Below are 7,011 nucleotides of genomic sequence, written 5' to 3'. Positions count from 1 at the left end.
TTCCATCACTGGTTATACTGGTTTCCTTTCCACTAACAGTGTAGGAAAATGTTCAACATCTCTGGCCATTAGAGAAATGCAAAGTACAACAACACTGCGAGTCCACCTTACACCAGGGAGAATGGCAATTATCAAGAAGTCAAAGTATAACAAATGTCGGCATGGTTGTGGTGAGAAAGGAAACTTCTAGCTGTCTTAAAGCCACAGCGTTGAGAAGCTGCCACAGAAACCATATTGTCTACAAAGCTTAAGATGTTTACCATCTGACCCTTTACAGACAGACAGACACACATACACAAGCATACGCACACATGCACGCATGCACTCACATATGCTGCTGCCCAGGATCTCATACTTAATAGAGGTGACCAATTTTCCAAATAATCTTTTAGAAAGAAAAAAAAAATACCCATTCTCAGTCACAGGCACAGGGAGTATCTGATCAGGAATACTTTTCCCCATTAAAAGCCAAATGAAGTGCGTTTCTGGATAAGTGCCTGAGGTCCTTCAGACAGGTTCCTCTCCTCCAAAAGCACCTTCTCTCCGTGAGACAGAAGGCAACGTCTGCATTCTCATCAAATGTTCTAATTGATCCACATGCAGGGGAAAGCTAAGTGAACAGGACTGGAGACACTGGAAAAATTAAACACAGATTTCTCAGTAAAGCTGAAAATAGTCTCATGGCATCCCAAGGCACGTTTATTTCTGTTTAAGTAGATGACTTCCCATAGACTGTTATCAGCTCAGCAGGGATCCGGGGAGAGAAATACTTTCCTCCTCCTGTGCATTTTAAGCTCTTTTCCACTGAAGTCCCACTGGAGACTAAAAAACATCTGCCATTCTGGATGAAAACGATAACCTTGGTCACACAAGGCTCATATCTTCAGCTGCCCATATTTGGAGTTCTCTCAACAGAGAAGAAACAGCCTCACAGAGGCAGATGGAGGGTTTGAAGACCCTTTTGGAGAAAGGTGTCTTTCTGGATAAAGAAGTGGAAAATGTCAGAGGGGAGAGTGATAGGGTCATTTCCCTCAGAAATGCTGCTCCTGCTGCTGTTTATTTCCTCGAACTTGGCTACCTGGTGAATGCTTTGGCCATTTCCTAGTGCCACCCCGTGACCCAGAAGACACCCACTTGGCAATCACCACAGAAAAATGGTAGCTGCGACTACCCCAGAGCCAGGGAGGAAACTTCTCTATCAGTGTTGTCTCGGGACAATCAGAGGGAGATTATGAAACTGAAACAAAAGATGGTGATACACAAGATCTCAAAGGAAATTCCGCAGCCACTTCCAAAGGAAAGGAGAGATCCAAACAGTCGGAGAGCAGGTAGCTGAGCACCAAGCAAGAGAAACTGGGATCTGTTCCGATCTCAAGGAGGCCTCTGAGAAGAGGTGAAATGATGAAGCGTGCTTGTGGAGAAAGTGACACTGGAAGACAGATGTGTAAAAGGAAAAAAAAAAAAAGCTTTGAGGAGACAACAGTTGTGCTGAAAAGCAGCTCAAGCAAGATAATAAATTCTCCTACTCCCAAGAATTAGAGCTATGATGAGGTGTCTAATAAGGTTATTGAATCAATGTAGGGTTTAACACTGAAAAATAGTGAACTGTTCCCTTTCAATCTTGAAAAGCTGAACTTATGCATAGAGTTGCATAGGTAAAATGGGTTCAACAATAATTACAGGGTATTAAATATGAAACAATGGAGGGAAGAGAACCTGGTGCTAATTCAGAATGCCCTTCCCTCCCTCCCTTTCAGAGTCTCCCCTACCCCTCTCCTTCTTTCTCCTAAATGAATTTTAGGGTCTCTTCCTGGATAGATTTCTCTGGTTTCTGTTGCCTCCTACAACCTTGCCTTCTCTTTTGCAATACCTATCACATTGTTATTCATCTTCTAACTGCTGTCACCTCCCTTAGCCCTGTGACCTCCTGAACGAAAGTACACAGGTGGATTTTCAAAGCTACATCCCCCGTTTTGGCACAGTTTGTGGCTCAAAGCAAGCACTGCACTCAGTAGAGCACCAAGAAAACTGAAGCACGAGCGGACGGGTGAGAGAGTCGGTGGAGGAGGTCACTGCATAAACAAGGGTCTTTCTGTGGCAAGAATGAAAACAGGACCAAAATAACTCAATTCTGTCACAACTTGAAAAACCCGCAAAGGACTGATCCCAGAGACTTAGCCTGAGAAAAAAAGGTGTCTACAAATCAGGTTTCTCAATATGTTTTGGAAGCAGGTGTAAAGTTAATTTTTTAATATACCATACATGTTTTAATTAATACTGCATCTTATGAATTTGAAAGATCCAAAGTATATAAAGCACCATAGGTTTTCCAACCATAATCTCAAATAGTTAAATATAACTTCTTTTAAAAATAAATTAGCACTTATTTCTATAATATTGTCTATATATTTTGATTCTTACATTGCTCCTGTAGATTTCTACAAATAACCTTTCTTTCTTTCCTTTCCCACAGAATATTACACCTAAGAGATAATATAAATGCTCAAATAGGAAGCAACTCCAAAGATGGGTAAAATGATTCATTTTTCATCCATAACAATTTCTAAAAAAAAAAAATCATCCTAGACAAAATACACTGCTTTGAGGAATGTATTAATGGCCAGATACCTTTGTCAAATGATCTGATTATATAGCTATGAGGTAATGTTCAACAAATACGGTGAATGTTTAAATTCTGAAAGTTAATTATATTAAAAGACACACTGCCATTAATCTACCTCAGAATACCCACCTCCTTTGAACACACTTATCCCTTTGTTCTTGACACTTTGTAAAGCAGTTTGGAAACTGACCCTCTTTAGTGTCTAGTTTTGCTGTGGTGGCTGCCTTGATGTCCTAAATCAATTCAAAACTTTTACCCTTCACAGTTGTTTTGACTTTGAAGCAGAGGCAGAAGTCACATGATTTGTGAATAAGATGGATGAGGACACATCATAATATTTGGAGGAGCCTGCCTTCCCACTGGATGGCACTTGGTTGCAGCAGTCACCAGATTTTTGGTCACACTTCACAATGACACTCATGGGAAAAAAACACCCCTCCAGAACTGCTTCAGAATGTGGTGACAATGATGAAATAAGTGTGTTCAAAGTGAGGAGAAGTATTCTGAGGGGATTTCATGGAAATGTGTGCTCTAGTGTGATTTTCAAAACTCTGAACACACATTTTTATCAGTCTTTGTATGTTTATACTTGATTCATGGATTCAATTATTATGCAAAGCATTATATATTATTAATAGACTATGATAAATAATACAATAATTTAAAAATACTACTTTTTAGAAGATGAGATCATTAAATAATTTCATTTAATCACCACACATGAATATTGACCTCAAGGTCTTCCCCAATCTAGAATCACTTTTCAAGTTCTCTAAAGTTTGCAAACCCATCATCATCTTATCCAAGTAGTGTTTGAATCTGTGCTTGTTGCCTTTTTAAATAAAATCATAGGAGCCTAATTGCATTATCTTAGGGCTACTTCTTCCCATATTTGTCTAATTGGCATGTGTATCTGTGATATTTACAGTGTGACCAAAAACTGACCTTTAGGGTTTTTATTTTTTAACATACCTAATCATTCGCATTTTCTGACACAAGAGAGCTACAACTGATGATTTATATTTATCTATACTTAAGGCTTAACTGCTGATTTGGTAAACATATACCCTGTGGAATAATTATCACAATCATGCTAATTATACCCTCAATATTCGCAACTGTGAAATTACACTCCCACAAATAATTACTAATTCATTGTTGACAGTGTTTTGTCTCTTTTTCAAATTGATTCTTCAGTGAATTTCTATGAAAATATGAAGCCAGGATACCAATGTCATTTTTTTCGCCCCTAAATAGTTCACAATTAATAGAAGTCAGAGATGAAGTATATCAAACACATGTATAAAGATTTGAATTTATGGCATTTTTTTTTTCTGAAAGAAGGAAATCACCACCTCTGAATGTGGATATATATGGAATGGTCCCCCTTTGTGACAATGTCCACTCATTTACATGTGTTTTGCACGAGTAGCATTTGGCATTAACCACAGCAAACCGGAAGTCCAGGCTGCTGAGTCCAGAGTAGAGCACTAGATGGTGTTTTTACCCAGATCGCGCTGATTTTTCCGTATTTGCAAATTTGACAATAAGACATTTCACTTTAATTGGTTTTGTGAAGCTGAACCATCTCTCCACACTTTTTTTTTCTTTTTTCCTTGCAGTTCTTGGCATGATCACACGTGTAGTGTGTGTGGCTTCCCATATCAGAGTAAGTAAATTCATTTTGATGTGAAAAGCGCTTTGCCAGTCTGAGCTCTTATGTCACGCGAGGTGTCTGGGAGTTCCAAGGACCAACTCGCTCCCTTCAAAGATGTCTCGCTCCTTAATCAGCTTCCTGCAGAAATTTTGCATATGCCCAAGTGAGCCTTTAGTAATATTCTCAAGACTTTTGCTACCTCTGGAAAGATCCAGAACTATGTATATTTCTTCATATTCTTTCTTTTAATTAAAAAAATTTATTATTTCTTTGATGTTCATGCCATCTAATCATTTTAACAGTTCTTTGACTTCAATAGCACATCACTTCTGTTCTGAGATTTCTTTTTTGGGGTCTGTCATTACTTTAAAAGAGCATATTGACTAACTCGCCATTTATGAAATGTCACTTCTTTTCAATATCTAATGCTTTACTCAGACACCACACAGGCTCATATTTGTATATTCTGACTTTTTCACTCGAGGCTATCTAGGTAATTTCCCAAAGATGAGAAGTAACTTCTTTAGTAGTGGATAAACATGGGTGCCAATAGTTGGGTTCTGATTCTGGTTGATGTGAGCACCATATTTATTATGTGACTGACCTTAACAAAGTTCACTGAATTTGTCATTACTTACTCCTCCATATAATGAGTTGATGCGCAGATTAGATTACATTGTATGCATCCAGGTTAGTACCTGACACACAGTAAGTGTTAACATCAGCGATTTACCTACAGGTTACATTAGGAGAGAGGTGGGGCCCCATAAGAAGAAGACATCATCAGGACTCAGAAGGTGTGGATCCTTATCCTGCTTGTAATCGGAAGGCTTGGATGTTCATCCTGGCTTAAGAATATCCTAGCTATTGCTGAAGCAACACGTTTTGGCCTTCTATAGTACAACTCTGCAAAAGAGCTCTCTTGGTATTTCTTTAGTCCTATGGATCTAGAGGGTTATGATTATGAAGAAACAGTGATGTAAGGCTGAAACCTAGTCCACTTTCACATAAAAGTATGAGAAATTCACAATGTGTAAATGCCTGTGCTTCCCAAAAATGCCAATGAACATTTAAACACTGGCTTCTGGAGCCAGTGGCTTCAGTGTGACCTTATTGGGACTCCTGTCCTGGTAGTTGTCAGACTTCAGGCAAATTTCTTAAAATAGCTTCCTTCAGCTTTCTCTTCCATGAGATGAGGATTACAATAACAATCATCTAGTAAGAGTTAATGCTAAGAGCTTTTTAAAAACTAACAAATGGAAAACACGTAGAACAATGTAGGGTACACAATAAATATAAGTCATATTATTACTAGTATTTTATTATAATTTATATTTAATTACCAAATTATACCAACTAGACAGGCACTTTACTGAGTAATACAAGGTCAAGAACATTGGTTTAAATGTGTTTCATAACCTCAAAGACTCTGTTTATTAAGGTTAATGTCAAGCAGATGAATAATTAATTCAAGATAAAATATGAAAAGAGATTAAATTTGAACATTTTAAATTGTCCTTGAGAAGGAAGAAGCACGGAAAAAGTGAGATAGAATGAGGGGGATCAACATTTAAAACACACTGCAGAGCAAAACTGGCAGACGGTGAAGACAGATGACGGAAGAGGAAAACGTTCAGAGCAATCACAGATGGCACTGACCAGGCAGTTCCTACAGGACAGGCACTGGGGAAAGAGTTAAATATATCATCACGGTGGGAGACCATGTTTCCCAAACAGCACAAGACTATTCCCGATTCTGCAGGCCTCTCTGCAATGCGACTTCTCACTCACCCATGGAGAGGCGGAGCGTATTCCCCTCATTCAATCTGCTCTGCCACGCTGCCCATCTGATAAGTGAGATCAGCTAAGGCTGGAAATGAGCCACTTACGAGACCGGGCTGGAAGAGAGCTATGTCCTTGCTCTCTGCTCCTTAGAAATCAGGTGTCAGGCTGCAAAGAGGCCAGAGCAGCCTCCTCAGAAGGCCACGCAGAGAAAAACTGAGGCTCCACATGGGCAGCCATTCTTACACCTGTCAGTCACGTGAATGCAGCCATTTTGGACCATCCAGCGATCCCAACTCCCCCGGCAGTAACAACTTTTTGGTTAATCTACAGATTCGTGACTAATAATCACTTGTTTGAAACCACTAAATTTTGGGGTGCTTTGATATGCAGCAATAAACAAAAAAATGATATCTAATGTTTACGATGATCCTGTGAAGCTAAACATTTCCATTTACCTGAGAAATGAGAAAACTACATCAGTGAAGTTAAGCAATTTATAGAGTGCTACACAGCTCTTATGTGACAGAGCTGGGATGAATGTCATCTTTGTCATTTGAGTGAGGAGTGATTTACAATGCTGCAGCCAAAGCAGCTTTACTGGGACAGAACTAATTAAGGGGGAAAAAAATCAGACAACTGTGTTTCCTACTGTTTCAACATGAGAACCATAAATAAAGCAAGGTAAATGGATAAAGGTGGCAAAGATGAAATTATACAATAAATGGACTACAGAAACTTTCTCAGGAAATGAAGACAGCCTGTCAACCACCAGTTTTATTGCCTTGGGGGCTTTACTATTCTTTGGAGAAGACAGGAGCATTTTTGCAAAAAATTAGACCAGCAGTTTGAAACTGTGGCACATGTGTCGCAGGGGTCCTTAGATCCCTCTGTGTTGGTCGGAAAGCGAAGTCACCCCAGCACTGTCGCAGCAGCTGAGCGTCTCAGA

Source organism: Fukomys damarensis, unplaced genomic scaffold, assembly GCF_012274545.1.
Source record: "Fukomys damarensis isolate Sample0158 unplaced genomic scaffold, DMR_v1.0_HiC HiC_scaffold_32, whole genome shotgun sequence".
Classification (NCBI taxonomy): domain Eukaryota; kingdom Metazoa; phylum Chordata; class Mammalia; order Rodentia; family Bathyergidae; genus Fukomys; species Fukomys damarensis.
Note: the sequence above shows the minus strand (reverse complement) of the source record.